This window comes from Onychostruthus taczanowskii, unplaced genomic scaffold, assembly GCF_017590055.1.
Source record: "Onychostruthus taczanowskii isolate IOZ18803 unplaced genomic scaffold, ASM1759005v1 scaffold15, whole genome shotgun sequence".
NCBI lineage: Eukaryota > Metazoa > Chordata > Aves > Passeriformes > Passeridae > Onychostruthus > Onychostruthus taczanowskii.
This window is the reverse complement of record NW_024498685.1, coordinates 11,681,541-11,698,879: the sequence shown is the minus strand read 5'-3', so window position 1 is coordinate 11,698,879 and position 17,339 is coordinate 11,681,541. Positions and strand designations below refer to the sequence as shown.

General features: G+C 42.9%; 1 protein-coding gene across 7 annotated transcripts in view; it reads left to right on the top strand.

Annotated features, from left to right (window-relative positions):
* Nucleotides 1–827: 827 nt before the first annotated feature.
* EPS8 (epidermal growth factor receptor pathway substrate 8) overlaps nucleotides 828–17,339 on the top strand; it is a 126,170-nt gene continuing 109,658 nt past the window's right edge. For 2 of the 7 annotated variants that reach the window (XM_041398677.1, XM_041398674.1), the window contains exon 1: nucleotides 1,369–1,573. The gene's annotated coding sequence lies outside the window, so the exon portion shown is untranslated. Of the gene's footprint in view, nucleotides 1,052–1,368; nucleotides 1,574–1,909; nucleotides 2,028–2,937; nucleotides 2,985–3,336; nucleotides 3,467–17,339 lie in introns of those variants that run through there. The other 5 variants (XM_041398671.1, XM_041398669.1, XM_041398670.1 and 2 more) reach the window with 5 other exon arrangements.

The window sequence follows — 17,339 nt, the reverse complement described above, 5'->3', positions numbered from 1 at the left end:
TTCACAGGAATTACCTAGGTAGCCTCTCTCTCCATATCAGATTCTTTAAGATTTGAAGGTTTGTTGGAAACAAACTAGGGAAGCATATGGTATCTGTGCATTTCAATGCTTGTTTGGGTACACAGAAGTGGATTTATTTCACTTTTTTTTTTTTTTTTTTTTTTTTTTTTTTTTTTTTTGTGGAGGACTTTCTGGACCAGAAAAATAGCAAAGGCAGAACTGGTAGAAGATGCAGCATGACAAGGAGGGCTCTGCCAGCTCCGAGCCAGGAAGGGGAAGTTGGCTGAACTGCTTTTCTTTCTCTCTCTCTCTCTCCTTTTTTTTTTTTTTTTTTTTTTTTCTTTCCCTTTTAAACAGGGTTAAGGTGAACTCCTAAGCAATTGTGGAGTGAGGCCCCACCTCTCCCGGCCTGATCTGCAGGCTCGGGTTACTCTCCTGCCTGGTTCTCAGGAGCCCACAGAGAGCTGCATGCCTCTTCAGCCCGAACCTGCCAGAGCCTGGCAAAATTACTCCCTCTGTGGAGTTCAGATCTTCCTTAGGAAGACTTGCTGGCAATCACCAGGTCAAGGATGGAGTAGCACCACTTGAGATTCAGCAACCAGACTGCTGCAAGCAGTAGCTGAGCAATATCACCCTGTCCACTTTTTTTTTTTTTTTTTTTTTTTTTTTCTTCTTCTTCAAAATCGGGAAAATCCGTGTCTTCCCTGGAGAAGCCGTCAGGGGCAGGGCTCTGGCAGTGATGGCTCTGACTTCACCTGCTTCTGCAAATGAGTCACGGAGTGTTATAAAAAGCAAGGACCTGCCAAGTCTCATTTCTTGGAGCTGAGTGGAAATTTCAGCAAGCAGCTGCTCTTTCCTTAGTTTATACTTTTCTTCGGCAGGTTTCTTGGAGAGGGCCTGGAATCGCAGAAACTTTGTAGCAGAAAGGACCTGTTGCTCCTTTTGGTAACCGTGTCTCAGTGGAATTAGCTGTTTGGTCCAGATGTGATTCGGATCTTCCTGAGGGATCTTGGTGAAGCCTGGAAGGAGCCTCGGGAACGAAATTAAGCAGGTGTGTAAATCTTTCTGGATTGGCGATTGAATCCTATCAAAAACCAGGAACAGAACCTCAAAAATCAGATCAGCTCTCCTATACACCACCCCTGAATAGAGGTTCTCTTCATATATCTGATGCTGTCAAAAGATTTACGCTTTCTAGCTTTTCTCTGGAGTCACATAAGGCAAAAACTTATTTGAAAGAGAAATCAGTGAAAACAGATTCTCGAGGAACAGCCGGGTTCTAGGAAGGGAAGTGGCTCATTACAACAATCCCGGCTGTGCTAACAGTGTAGCGTGAGGACTTTGGCTACCTGCAAGCCGATAGGGACCATTCCCCTGCGCCGAGCGAAAGCCACGTGTAAGTTGTCAGAGTGGGGAGGAATGTGGTGCCAAATGGAAACAACATAAACAGCTGGGAGATTTCATCCGGCATTTCCAGCGGAGACGGGAGACTTTTGTTCTCCTAGACCAGTCTTTCCAAAGGTGCTTTAGCTACTCCTGCTTCTTCGGGGAAGGTTGTTGCTTTGGAGTCGTGGTACGTTTTGCGTGTGGCTTTGTATTTTTTTTTGGTTTTTTTTTTTTTTTTTTTTTTTTTTTTTTTTTTTTTTTTTTTTTTTTACGATGACTTTACACTCCCACGTTTCAGCCCGGCTCCGGGGCGCTGCTCTCAGCACCTTTCCATGGCATGAGCCGTGCAGGGAGCGGGAGCAGCTCCGCGGGGCACCGTGCGGGAGCTCCGCGGGCCCGCCCCGGCCGCGGGCTGGAGCTGGGAATTGGGGCCGGGGATTGGGGCCCGGGATTGGGGCCGGGGCGGGGCGGGTGCCCGGCAGAGGGAGCTCGGCTCCGCTCGCCGCCGCTGCTCCGCTGACCGGCGCCCGCCCCGCTCCCGCACTTTGTTGGCGGCGCGGAGCGGAGCGGAGCCCCCGCGCCCGCCCGCAGCCCCGCGGCCACCGCCGCCCCCCGGGGCCGGGAGGAGGACTCTGGGCAAGGTAAGGGGCTAGCGGGGTGGGATGGGATGGGATTTCCCTTGGCGTCGAGCCCCCGGGTTGTTCCGCGACCCCGAAGCCGGTGGGGCAGCCTCCGCACGGCGGATTGCGGGGCGCTGGCCCGGCCCCGGTGGGACAGCGGGCTGAGAAGTCCCTCCCGGGGACGGTGGTCGCTGCTGCAGCTTTTTCTCAGCCTGGTTGCACACCCACGCAGCCCTCGGTGTGTGTGTGTGTGCCGGTGTAGGTGTGCGTGTGCTCTCCTCCTGCCGCTGCGGTACCGCCACACCTGCCCGCGCCTCGCCCGCCGGGCTCGCACCGGGGGCGGCTGGGCATCCCCGCCGAAAGCACCATCCGTGCCCTCCTCCTCCTCCTCCTGCCTCACCTTCTGCCAGGTGACTCGCCTTTCAGTCCTTACCGGGGTATTTTTAACCCCGGTGGTTCAGCTGGTTTTTCCATCTCTGTAGCGGGCAAAGAGCAGCTTTCGGGTGGGATAATCCTGTTGAATGCCCGCGTCTGTTTGGTGCTCTCCCCTGCTGCCTTTCGTGTCCCCCCGCTGTTCAGCCCTTTCGTTAACTTTCCCCGGTGTCTTTGCTCCTTCTGCCCCTCTCATCGCCATGACACGCACTCCCTAAGGCATTGCCAGCGTGCGATGACCTGGGCACACCTTGGAAACAGGTTAGTGGCATTTTGAGGAATAATTTAAGGTGTTCCTGCCCCCCACCGTGACCTCAGTAGGGCTGCATTGTATCCACGAAAGGCGAGACGTTGCAGCTTCCACTAAAGCGTAGTTTCAAGCCAGCTGGTAGCAGGCAATAGAGGAAAGGGTGGAACAGGTTTTTCTTAAGGATGTTGTTTGAGAAGCAATCCTCCCACTTAGAAATTGTGCTTTGCCTTGCCTGGTGAATCTCGTACCCTCCAGAGTGGTGTGACCTTTGGTGGAGTCTGCTTTGTTTACTTGAGGTAAAAGTATTGCTCCTCTGCATTGTGTCTGCTGAAATATTAACCAAGTGATGGATCTCGCATGCCTTCACAGCGTGGATCATATTTTAATTACTCCTCTCCTCCATCATCAGAAATGCGTCCTCCTCCCTTCCTATTGACTGTCTTCCTTCTCGTTTGTGATTGTGCAATGTCTATATGTCAGCTACAAAAGTTGCTTGCATGGGAGAACATAAAAATGACCATTTTTTTGTTGTTAGCAACTGGAAATACTTAATCAGCATCGTGTGGCCGGTCTCCTTTTCCTGGAATACCCATGGAAAGGCTGCAACCCCTGCCCTGTGAGGAGGAGAAACCTCTCCCGGGCCAGGCTTGCAGTGAGTTGGTGATTCCCTCTCAGTGGGACTACAAAGAGCTTGCGGAGTTTCCCAGGTGTAAGGGAGACGCCCCATATCTCCTCCTGATTCACAGTCTGCAGGGAGTGTGGCGTTATTAGCTCCCAGGTAAGGAGATCCTGTGCTCAAGGCTCCACGGGAGCAGGCTGTGGCTTCTCCCTGCTTTTACCGGGAAGGAAATGGAAGTGGCTCTGGATTTGAGTTGTCCAGCTGGCTTGTGCTGTCACGCACTCGTGGAGGCTGTGGTGTTGAGTTATGCCTTCTCCTAGCTCTGAATGCTGGCCTCTGATTCTGTGATTTTGAAAGCAGGCAAAGCCGGCTGTGGTGTTGAGTTATGCCTTCTCCTAGCTCTGAATGCTGGCCTCTGAGTGATTCTGTGATTTTGAAAGCAGACAAAACGTCCCATTAGATTTATTTGGAGGGAGGTAACGCCCCAGGAGCAGCAACACCCAGTAATGATTAGGTGCTAGTTATATACAGCAGTAGTGGAGAGGGCAAGATTAATCTGAAGTTACTTCTGCTGTGAAATGCACAGATGGAAAAAAAAGTACTGAAGTTTTCCACTTGGTGACGACTAAATTCTTGAAATAGGGTTGATTTTTTTTTTTCTGTCCATAGTCCAGCTGCAAATGGTGAATCAGTCACATCAACTACTGCATTTTTTCCCCCTGTGGGTGACAGCTTATTAAAATCTAACATCTGAAGTCAAATAATTGAAGACCCAAGGGTCAAAATAGATTAAATATATAAGAACTCTTCAGTTATTGTGGGCAGATGAGAGAAGACTTGAAGTCCACACGACAAAGATTGCACCCATAAAGCACTTGTTAACTTCAGTTTTGGTGTCTACCACTTGTTGCTCTTACATTCCTGGTTACAACTCCTGCATCTCTTCTCATACAGTGAAATGACTGCTCAATGCACAAGATTTTTTTCAAAGACAGTTTTTGGCTGTGCCAGACAGAAAAAGGAAGCCCTTTGTGACTCCTCCAGTCTCCTCTCTCTGGTGGCCAGAAAGAAAAGGTGGTTAACACCTTGGAGTTGCTGCTTCCAGTGCAGCCTGACCCTTGTAGCTCCATTCCAAGCATATTGTTCAATGTGAAAATTCGGTACATAAGAGTCTAGTTTCTTGTATTTAGTGCTAGTTCTCTAGTTTTTCCATTACTAAATGCTTCAAACCAGAAGAAACTAGAATTCCTGCTTTTGGGGAGAGGCTGCAACTGGTGCCATTTTATGTTAACTCCAGAGCTGGACTCTGATTCATTTGCCAATTTATTCATCCAAAACAATGACATTCTGTTTTGTACAGCTTTTGATTTAACTCGGATACCTAGGATTTTCAGTTTTCTACCCTGAATTCCAAGTTAGATGGTGAACTTTGTTTTGCCATGAACTTCAGCCGTTACCTCAGTCCTGAGTGACCATTTCTCCCTGCTGCGCCCGTAGAGGAATTTAGGCATAAAGTCATTGAAAGTTTCACCTCAGTCAGTGACGCTCTTTTGGGTGTGTGTGGAAAACATTTGCAAAGCTGTTTACAAAACAATGCTCTGCAGTCACTGAAAGGGAATGTTAAGACAAGGTGTCTTGTACAGCTATTGACTCTGGGAGCACCACAGCCTTTTTGGAAGGACCATGATGGTGTGGGAAGAAGCAACCTCCACATCTGTTTTGTGAGGAGGGACTCTTTTCTTCTTTCCTTTTTTTTTTTTTTCCCTCCTAATTTTGTGTTATTGACACTGGGGGATAAAAAAAAAAAAAATTAATCACAAATGGAAATGCTGTTAGCATTATCTTTTTAAGATCTGTTTCATTTTGAGCTGTGGCCGTGAGCCTGCAATCACTAACACATGTCTTTGATTGTAACGTCAGTTTTAGTAACATTTTAAAATATTAGCCAACTCAGGGCCTTGAATTGCTACCAGTTGAACGCTTCCAGTCCTTTCTTCCCTTCCCTCTCCATGCCACTGCCTCGGTAATTAAAGTTAGGCATGCTGTGAATCTCCACAGGGTTAAGATCTGACATGGAAATAGCAAATTACAAATTACTTTCTTTGCATTTATTACCTTTGTCTTTTGATGAATGGACTCCAGCAACCTTGTGCATCATGAACAGACAAAGTTAGCAAATGTCTCTAGCCTCAAAGGTGCAGATTCAGCATTTTCCATGAAGTTGTCCATTTCTGTGGGAATTTCTGTTTTGTGGTTTTCTGGTGCATGACAGTCGTCTTCATTACTCTGGTGGTGTGACAGGGGATTCTACTTGCCTTTGTTCTCAAAGCCTCACTCATGTTGTCACTTTGACCAACCACGGAAATTGTTAGCTTCCCTGTAAATCTACAGGAGAGAAAAAAGAATGTAAAACACCAGTATAAACACAAAAACGATTAAGCCATTCTCCTGGAATACTATGAAAACTTAGAGTGTTTCAACAGAATAATTAGTAGAAATTAAGGTTTTTAAAAATGGCATCTGTTGAGTGAAAGTAGGTGTTCTGGATGTCCAGTAACTTAAAAAAAGGTTTCATACAGATAATGTAGTTATTTGGGGTTTTTTGGTCAACAGAATAATTAGTAGAAATTAAGGTTTTTAAAAATGGCATCTGTTGAGTGAAAGTAGGTGTTCTGGATGTCCAGTAACTTAAAAAAGGTTTCATACAGACAATGTGGGTTGCTTGGATTTTTTTGTTGTTTTGTTTCATTATTGATTTTATTTTGTTTTGGGTTTTGTTTTCTTTTTCTTTTCAAGAATGCATTGGTTTTACATGAAAGAGAGGATTTGTCTTTTAATAATCCAAAATGTTACAGTTCATGGTTTTTCTGGATTTTATAGATTACCCCTGAAGATAGGGAACACCTGATTCCTTACAAGCTTTCCATGAGTGCAGGGGAATTGTATTCAGCTGAGTTAATTGTGAAACTGCCAGAGCTGGTTCTTGGGGCTGCAGTTTGCTGTAGCTGCTTCAGACTAAATGTACTACAAGAGTTTCTCTTATTATCTGTAGCTCAGCAGTGTTTGTAACTGGAAAATAAAGGCGTGACTCCTGGCGGATTTGTATTTATTGCTTTCATTTCTGCTCCTGCGTGTAAAAGCGTTTTTAAAGGCTTGACCAAATAGAAAATCAGGCACTAGGATTGCTGCTTCTCCCATCATTTCTCCCTTCTCCTCCCCCTCATCCTCCAGAAATTGCCTCAAGTGCAAAAAGTGGATGAAAATGAGGTGTCAGCAGCACCTGCTTGTTGTCCATTAGATAAACCCACACCCATTAGCAAATGGTTTTTAACAGCCCCTCCCCAAAACAGCTGCATCAAACTTGTCCTAAAAAACATGAGAAATACCTGAGCTCACAGAAGTTCATTTGGTCCTCAACACTTGCAGGTAAGTGGTGAGATACAAGATTACCCCAATTTTGTCAATGTTTTGCCTTTAGGTAGACTTTGATCTTGTTCTGTTTTGTTCCGGTAAAGGTCCTAGTGAATTGTCTTTCACCTGAAATGTGAACTTTGGTTAATGAGCACTTTCTTTCATTCTGAGGTGGTTGAGAGGGCTAAATTCATCCCTCTGAATGCTCCTTTCATGAAAACTGAGGACTTTGCTCTTCCTTCTAATGTTCTCTTCCTTCTTCCTAGGCCACTGATCTTTTTATTGGTTTCCACAGCGTGTCTGAGGTGTAGTCTTCTCTATTTCCTGAGACAAAGATCTCTTTGTTTCCAGTGTAAAATATAATTTGAAATAATTAGCCTGAAGAAAGCTTTTTGTTCCCTACTCCATAAGGGATTAGAAGCACACTTGGTGTTCCCGGGTGTTAGGTATCTGGTTAATGCTGGGATTCTCTTAAGATTCCAATGCCTGTAAGAATCCCAGTGTACATCATAAAAATATTTTTGAATGAGCTGTTCTATTACTCAGAGCATGTGGATGTGAGACCTTTGTAGAAGGAGTGAGACATTCATCTTGTACATTGTCTTATGCACTCATACACATGGAGAACTCAATGATCTGGCAAGGATAATGCAAGGAAATTGAGTTACATCATGAGGAGTCTGTGTTATCATGTGGCAGTAAAATTTAGCTTGATGATCTTCTGTGCCATTTAAAAATGGCGTGGAAAAATCAACCATTTATACTTGTGCCTCTAAAGTAATTTTCAGCTTTGCACAACATGTCTTGAGAAGGCAATGAGCGCATTGTGCTGCCTTCAGCTGGAGATAAAAATATACATCTGTGTTTCACATTCAGAACAGGCTGCATATGAAATACATGTGTTTTCTTCTTTCCTCTCAATCTCATCTCAGACTCACTTTTCCCAAAGTGGAATTATTTATTCTCTGCTCCACTTCCAGCATTATTTATTGCTTTGCAATTCTTCCTGTGCTCAAGCAGCCCTTAGTGTAATGTTTCAACTTTCTGTTTCCTTCCCTTCCTGTGTTCAGGGATAAAGTCTTGTCCAGGGCAGAGGGCTGGGAGCTAGAGGATGGGATCGGTTTCTGTTTTAGCAGCAAACTTCATTAAGGCTAACAAATCTGGCCTAACTGGTAATTAGCCTCTTGGTGCTATCTCACACGGAGAGGGCAGGACAGCGTGAGGCATCTGGACTTTGTACCTTGGTGTCTCTTAGGTAAGTCACCCCTGGGTGACAAATGTCCTGCCTCTGCCAAGAAACAGGCAGGGCTTCTCCACTGCAGTCACAGTGTCCCTTCCCTGGAGCTGCTGCCCTGAGAGCCTTGCCCTCAGCTTGGGCTCACCTCTCCCTGCTCAGCCTGGCCCCTGGATGAACTCTTCAGGTTTTCCTTCCCTCTCTGCTTGCCTCAGCCGTGTTTCTCCCCCATCATCCGTATTCTGGTCCGTCCTACTGTTGAGTCTTGATGTAACTTTAGTCTGCTGTTGTTTATTTTATTTTCTCTTCTATTTCTTTATTTGACCCCTATTTTTCCTACCTTTTTTGTTTTGCATCACTCTTTAATTGCACACAGTGCAGCTTCATGGACACTTCTTGCAGTAAAGCTTTTGCATACTCAAACCCCAATTCTTTCTCTCCTTTTCTATCCTTTATTCCAATGTCTTCTGTAAAGCATTTCAGATCCACTGTTCTCAGTGGGAAATGTGGTATGTGCAATTACATGGATAGTCAAATCTTTGTGGGTTAAGTCATGTCTTCCCCACAATGCTGTGTACTTTGTCAAGGCAGTAATTTCAAGCTCTCATCACGCAGTTCTACAACTCAAGACCTTACAGGGAGGTGTCAGAGTGTGTGTAGGCATTTGTTTTCCCTATGTGAGTGAGGTGTCTAATACACATCCAAAAAAGTCTCTTCAACAGTCTTACTGAATATGACTGGAAGATATTCTCAGAGCTTCCTTGGTTACGTGGTGGAATGAGTTATTTTCTGCTTATAATTTACAGTTTTTCTCACTTTTTATATGAAAGCTGAATGTTGACATACAAGTGGCTTAGGGCAGCTGGCAGCAGGGACCTGTGTCTTCCCAGGGACAACACTGATGATTTTTTTTTTTTTTTTGAGGAGGTGGATGCTTAGATCATGAGAGTTTATGTCCCACTGGGTTCTTTAAGTATTTTAAGCTGTCCTTTTATAACTCTGAAAGTTATTGTCCAGACATCTCCACTCCTTTTAAAAATAATCTAAAAACCTCAATTTTGGAAACAGCTGTTTTGTCTCTGTCTCAGTTTTCCTACTTATAAACAAAAAACATATCTGACTCTCAGGAGTTTTGTGAGGCTTAATTAACAAATATTTATACAGGCTTTTGAAGATATAAAGCAGCATATAAATGCTAAGTAGTGTTATTATTACCACCAGCTGCTTTGTTGTAATTGAAGTAATAAAAGTTTCAGTGCCAGTGGTTGTGTTGCTGCTGCCTAAATACAGTTTTTGTGAACTCAGGAGACATCGAGGATGGGGAGAAAGTGATGGTGTAGACCATACTGAAATACAGTGTGTGAGACAGCTCTGAAACCTTTGCGAAGGACTTAAAATTTTTTTATTTAAATAATTATAATAAAAAAGTAAAAATCCAGAACTGGAAAAGAATAAACCCTGTTCTGCAGTATGTTTAGTGGTCCCAGGACTAACTGGGGGCTGTCTGTGCTGTGCAGTGTGTCCCTGATTAGGAATGAGCTGGCAGCATTTGCATTTCTGACTCTGGCATATAAAAGATGGGATCTTATAGAGATGATTGATAATGGGTAGTATAGGAAAAGTAACATGGTATAAATCACAATTAGCCTTTACAATTTATTTTTTTTAGGGTCTACTTTTGTAAAACATTCATGACTTGAAGCTGAGTTATTTTTATTAATGTTCTTGTGCTTATCTCACATAACCAGCTTGTTAAAAGCGGATATGAACACTTTTTAAGCCTCTGGCTTATAAATTGTGAGAAAGAGAAAGGAAGATTGATTCCAACAGGCTTGAAGGTAGATTCATTTCTCTTCTAGTTAGCAAAATGAGAAAGGGGGAAGAATTAAACTGTAGACTTAGCGAGCCAATCGGTTTCAGCCAGGTTGAAAATCATTAGATTTAGCTCTAATGCACAATTTAATTGTGAAAGTCTAACTTGAAAGAAAATGAATTCAGGGGAATTCTGTTTTGGTAAATTGATGATAATATCTCTTAAGTTATTTCTGCCTGAAGTAATAAGAGAGTGGAAAAAATAAAATAATAACAAAGGAGCAGTGAGGGGGAACAATTATTTTGCAAGCATCTCCTGAGGTTCAGAGGGGGTTACTTGGTTGCATTAAAAGAAGAATATTGTGCTGGTTGAACGTTGGAGAGGATTGATAAAAGCTGTGGCTTGAGGAAAACATCTCTGTTCTTTTTATTGTAAACACTTGACATAAGATAGAAAAGTTTGGAAGAATGCAACATCCTCTGCTAGCTCTTCCAGCATTCTTAATTGTTTGTTATGAGGTCTTGGTTTGAACATTGGCAGGTATTTCTGGTGGGTTTAGGGGGTTCTAATTTATTAACCTGGGCTGTCAAATGACCTATAGCAAGAAATCTGTCTCTAATAATATTTTAATATTCAGTAAAATACTGGTTTTACTTGTAAGGGATGTAAGGGATGTTCCCTAACAGCTTCTGCATCAGCTCTGCTTGTGAAGACTTGAGTTAGTTAAGGTGTCAGAGGGATCACACAAATGTGGATCATGGGTGTCATGATTTCATAGTGGCTGCCCTGCAAGGACTTTGAAAACAGAGAGGATGCAAAGCAGGGAACTTACTCAGTGCTTTATGATTATAGGTAAGCAAATTTTCAGACAACTTTGAACATTATTAAACACTGAGAAGAAAAGTCCCCAGCCCCTCCCCCCCCCCTTTTTTTTTTTCCCCAGTTTTAGGCAAATCTTACTTTAAAAACTGCCATAAAATGTACAACCACAAAGTCGTTCTGCATAGAAGTAGAAGCACTTTAAACACACAGAGGAGGGCAATATAGCCCTGAGGCACATATGGAGACAACCCAAATGCTGAATGGTAGGTTCAGAAAAGGTTACTGCTCAAAATATTTTCAGTAGCCAAGTGGAAGACAAGTCATAGCATTGTATTAGAGCTGCTCTCTCTTTGTGAGAGACTGGTGACACCTCATTGTGAATAAAAGTCTGGGGATTTTTGACAGCTGTGGGAAAGAGCAACTATTTTACGCTCCCTGTATACAGAGGTAGAACAATTAGATAGGAATTTGTTTTTCTGTTACCCCAGACTGTAACACAGAGTAGTATTGAAACTGTCTTTTGAAGTACAAAAAAAATCTGCCTCAGGGGCTATCATTTTAAAGCATCATATGAAATGCTGATTTAATAAGGTCTGCTCCTTGCACATTTTAAGTGCAAGGAAATGTGTGTGCTGAGACCTTGCTAATCCTTCATTTGCACAAAGTCTTTGGCTTGTTCCCTAACTGTCAAGGAATTAATGGTGTGCTTCAACGAGGTCCTGCATTACTGGGCTGTAATTATTTTCAGAAGAGATTCTGCACTGCGTTTGGTGGTGCTTTATGAGTTATCATAATAAATAGAATGAAATTGCTGTTGTCAAAACATACGAGCAGAGGAACCTGATTCCCATTGTTGGTGTACTCAGTGGCTCGTGGAATTGAGTGATACCCAGTGGACTTCCAGGCAGTCCATGCAGGTTGGTGAGAGGTTTGCTGAGCTGGGCTCTTGTGCTTATGGTGAGTTAAACAGGGGTGTAGGTGGCAAGGAACAATTCCACTGAGCCAGAAACAGGCTCCAATTGCATGGGACACTTTTGTGTCTCCTGGCTGAGGATGGAGGTCATTGCTGCTGTGGTGCTGCCCAAAACTGGGTATGGTTCTGCACTACAGACACACCCTGCATCTGCATGATTTTATGGAAATCTGCACCTAGCTAAAGCAGGCTGTGCAGAAGGTAGCATACATCACTTGCTTTTCTGGTGGGGAGAGTCAGCAGTATTCAGTTTTGGAGTATCTACCTAGGATTTTCCCTTTGGTTTATTACAAATCTTTGTATGGTCGTAGTCCCTCCAGATCTTAGCCAGTGACTGGAGGCTTGTTGTACCAGGCACTCAATTACAGGAGAATGCTATTATTTATACATTGGGTCTATTTTTAAGTCAGATAATCTATAAAACCTGTTGAAAACCACAAGAGATCATTACATCATCTAGTTTGACCTCCAGAGTGTAACAAGGAGGAGAGTTTCTGCCCTTCTATTTCTGCTAGCAAAATATTAATCAAATTTCCTTGGCTTTCCTCTCAGAGGAAGATAGACACAGCAACTTAAACTACCTGCCCCTGGCAAACACTGGCATTTTTCACTAAGTACATTGGTCAATTTTAAGTGATTCTTTGTGGGTGTGAATCATGTGAATGGCAGAATGTGGTGCAACCCTTTGGATGCTGTTGTTTATGTATGTATATATATAATTTTTTAAAATATACACACTTTGTGCGTATATATATACACACACACATATATATACTTTGTGTGTGTGTATATATACATACACACATACATATATACCTATATATATATATATATATATATATATATATGTAGCTACTTGGGCACACAGCTGATGAAATCCAGGTTTCTTCCTCTGGATACACAGACCTTTCCCCCCAAAAGCTTCACAGGCTCAAAGCAGGTGATCCTGGAGTCTCTACTTCTATACTTCATGCTTCGCTGGATAAATTGTGTAAACTCACGTCACTTTCTGAAGCACTGTGTGCTTGTCTGTGAAATCACTTTTTGCTCACGTGGCAGACTGAGGCACTTGTTTGCACAGCAGTTTTTAGGAGTTAGAGGCCAGGTTAGCCTGTGTGGGGAATCCATGGGAGTGTTAGGGAGGTTCTTATATAGGTTCACTTTGATTTTTGAGATTTGTGGCCTTCCTGCCTCCTAGAGCATGGACCTGGAACTGTACAGACTCTGGGATGTCCAGATGCACGCTGTGCTAGTATTTCCAGTGATACCTCAGGTTTTAGCATTTATATTTTTCAGATTCTGTGCTGCTTTAGTGTGTGGGTCTGGGCTTCATCTTAGGGGATGGTGAACTCTGTGCACAGAGCAGGGAGACAAAACAATTCCTGCTCCAGCTGGGCACAAATGATCCAAATCTCAGCCCAAGAGTACAAACAACATGGAGTGAAGAGAGAAAAACAAGCAGGATGGGACTGCATGGAAATGGACACTGAACTGCAATCTGCAAATGGAGCAGAACTTATAAAAGTGAGAGACCACGTCACTGGGTGTCCATTTTGTGACCATTTTGGTTCATCTGGCTGGGCTCTTGTGCTGCCCAAGGTGGATCCATGGAGGAGATCCCTTTAATAAGTCCCTGCTTTATTCTTTAACTCCATCCAGCCTCTGTTCTAGCTCAGCCTTCACAAGGCATCACCAGCAGTAACATTTTTTTTCAATATTGTCACTTCTTCCTCATGGCTTCTATCAAACAAGATTTGCAGATGTCACTACAGGCAATTTAGTAAATGGAGTCCAAAAATTGGGTTTCTGTGGGAATGCGTCACCAGCTATGTGAGTCCTTGGTTTTAAAACCTTCCTCATAGAGCTTTAAGTGCAGAGGCTTCTTTAGGATGTAAAGAAAAAAATGTGGTCATTTTACAGATGACCTTGCTCTTTATTCTCTCCCTGCATGGGACTTTTGCTTCCAGTAATGAGGAAATGTTCTGAGGCAGTGTTCTTGCCACAGTGACATAAAACAACAGAGACTTCCAGTTATTCCCCTGTTCTTGCCCTGTAATAGCCATGTGCCTTCAGGGACCAACTGACCTTAGAAATGATGCATATCTGGAGCTTGGGGTCATTTCTGTCCTACAGATTTTTTTTTTATTTTTTTATTTTAATAGGGATTGGGATGGTGATACTGCACTCGCTGATTAGAAACTATTAGTATTCTTGATCTAAGTGTGTCCTCTCCACTCTGGACACACAATTCCCCTAAAGCTCCTAGAAATGCACTCAGTTGTTGCTCTGACAGAAAGAAAAAAACAGGAAAAAAGCCCCAAAATTGCCTAAAATTTACCTTTACGAGTCTGAAGGTGTTTTTCAGCCCAGGGATAAAGATTGGTGGTGATGTTCATGAGTTGTTCAGCTGTGGGTGAGAGGGTTTCTGCAGCATCAGAACCTTGATCTCGAAGTACTTGTTTGTTCCACTGATATTAATAGAACAAATTGTCTGCCTGTTTAATGATTTTTGAGGTTGAGGCTCAAAAATCTCAAAAAAAACAGCAACCCACGACAAAAAACCAAAGCAAACCCCAAGACAATTTGTATGCTTGTTTTGTTAAAGGAAACTTAGATCATTTGGGAACAATTTAAAAGAATTTGTCACCATTCTGGTTATTTTTTTCTGTCCTCATTTAACTGTGAGACACATCTTTTATTTTGAGTGTGTACTATTTTAAACAGGCATTATGTTTTCATGAAAACTCTGCTGGGCAATGTCTAACTCCAGACATAAAAGCAAATAAACTAAGAAAAATCCTCTGTTTATCTGAGATGAGAGGACTTTTTTAAGAAAAGGAGAGAGAGAGAAGATCCAAACCAAGTTAATGGTCTCTTTTGTCTCTCTTTATGTTCCTTAATGTTCTTCTGCAGTCCTCAGGAATTACATTATCTCATTGGTATGTCACTGGGGTAGAACTACAAAGAAATCTCAAAATGCTACTGTCTTTGGAATGTACAGTGAAGAGAGGCAGAGAGTACTGCAATGCACTGTTTGATCTGGGCTGATTCTGATTTTACTCTGAATTCAGAATTGATGTGAGTGTTTAATGATGGATAACATCTCTTGGATGCTCCCTGCACCTCACTGAAGTAAACCTGAGGGCTTGCATCTTTCTTTTGGGGCTGTTAATTTTACATACAGCTGAGATCTCTCGTGTGCAAGGTTGGCTGTTTGGGATTTCTAATTAATTACATTTGACAGCTCATCCCCAGTTTTACTGCTTGGTGTTGCCTCAAACAAAGCTGAGCAAGCTTACTGTAAACTTTCCCGAGCTCTTCTCTAGTGAAATCTGTCACAATTTCCTGTCACTTGTGGAACGAGCTGTCACACAGCTGAGTGCTGGAGTTGTGGAGGTGGGTCTATCAGCAGTGCCAAGTGAAGATGAAGCAGTAGGGCTGTGGACTGGGAAATGAGCAGGATGGTGTTGTGGGGGGTTCGCTTTGTCTCCACTAAAATCTTCAGGATCTGACTGTTGAGGGCTAGGATAGCTTCCAGGGTTCCTGGCCAGGAGGCTCTTTGGTTTGTTTTCACTCAGTTCTTCAGCCAGGCTTATCCCTGTAAAGGGTAACAGCCAAATGGGAAATGAAATTAACATCTCTGAAGGCTCTTTGGTTTGTTTTCACTCAGTTCTTCAGCCAGGCTTATCCCTGTAAAAAGGGTAACAGCCAAATGGGAAATTAAATTAACATCTCTGCTTTTCTTCCTTGTGACCCCTGTGTTTTTCATAGCATCCACTGCATGGATGCAGGGCTTGTTTCCATATATTTCCATATATTTCCATATACCTCATTGCCAGGTACTAGACAGTGAAAGCCAAAACTGCTACCCCAAAACCCCCTGATAATTCAATCCCCAGTGGTGATAGCTGGTGAGCCTGTGGCAGTGGCACAGGACAGAGGTCTGGAGTGGGGAATATCACTGCTGCCACATCCCTCTCTTGCAAAGCCCTGGGATTCTTCTTTTATCTTTCTTCAGTCTGCTAAGTCTTGTGAAAACAATAAACTGGCTCACCTCCAGTACTGTGATTTTTATCTTTAATTAATAACAAGTTGTCTTTTCTCACAAAGATAAGTACTTTTCTTTGAAACGAAAATTGCTTTATCTTCTTGAGGTTTCTACCATGTTAGCTAACACATTAACTTCGGGGTTTTTTTCTTTTTTTTTTTTTTTCTTCTAATAATCCTTGTGCTATCAGGACCTTTGATTTGCCCTGGATTTTAATGAGTCATTTAAAAGCAAAGGTCTGTTTTGGCCATTTGACTGGGATACTCCCTCTCAAATCAGTTACCATTTTGCGAATGACATCTGAGTCTGCCTATGTTTCTGCATGACTGGAAGCTGTCACTACTCATTGAAATTTATTAGTGCTGGAAATGGATATGCTGCTTCATCTGCTGGGGATGAAACCTGAGGCACCAGCATTGGAATCTAAATGTTGTTCCCATGAGGAAAGGAGGAGAGCCTGGATAGTGAGGGGTGAGAGCTGCCTTGCAGCTCAAAGAGGCTTTGGGAGCTTTGCCTACAGGTTGCTAAAAGCAGGTTGTGGCATTTTTTTTGATGATTCAAGACATTACTGTGCTTTAAAATCAAAGCTTAATGGGAGGCTACAATGCTTTAGCTGAAGATCATACTGCAGAAGACATTAATTTTTCTGTAAGAGGAACCAAAGTTGGGAATCCTCCTTTTGGGAAGGGGGAATGAGCACTTGAGGAATTAGACTTTAAAGAGGGCAGGTGCAAAGTTTGACTCAAAGCCAAGCTTCTGTAACAGCTCCTGGGAGTCCACACCTATGCAAAATGATTCTTAAAAATAGGGAGTGAAGGCCGTGAGCCTCCATCTGTACTTAAAGGACACATTGTCACCTTTCTCACCTGAACAGGCTGTGAGCCAAAAGAGCAGAAGGACAAAAGGAGTCCCTGGGTGACTCCAGCTGTAACTGGCCCTCACCACATCACTGATCCTTGTTTTACAAGGCTGTATGGGTGGTCCTGAATATTGCAATTTCTTAATTGTTTTTTTCACTTCATTATATCTAAATATATTCCCAGTACAGAGAATATTTTCCCCTACCTCTTCTCCCATGCCTCAGCACAAGCCCAGAGCTTGCTTGAGATAGGAGTCTTTGATTGACAGTGCCTTCACCATTTGAGACTGGTGGTGTGCTGAAATGTACAACTGGCATTTCAGAAACTGTAAAACTGACCTGGCAAAGTGTGATTTCCAATTTTTTTATTTTTTTTTTTTTACTCTCCCCTTCTCTCAGCAAGTTGTAGATGTGTCTTGCTTCTGATCTGTCATGTTATGTCACTGGTTAACATTTCTGCAACCTGTAGAGGACTACAGAATACTGAAATTGGCGTATTCTGAAATTCATGAACAGAGTTGAAATAGCACAGTCATAAATTAATCTTGATTCAACTTTTTTTTTCTTAAATAGAGTTCAGTTTGCAGCAGAAACTCAGCAGTTTGAGGCTGACAGAGTGCAAAGGTGACCTTCAAGGTGATGGGAATGGTTAGGACAGACCAGATTTTACTAATGGATTTGTGATTTCCATAGTGCCTCTGCAAACTAAGAGCTGTTGCTCTTTGCCTAAGGACCAGCATTTTTAAAGCAAGCTTACAGTTTTCCCCACCTCCCATGCAACATCTTGGAGGCTTTTCCTTGACAGATAATAATATTGTAAGGAAAAGGAAGTTTTGCAACCCTTAAACTTCCTGACAAAAAAAGTGCTGCTA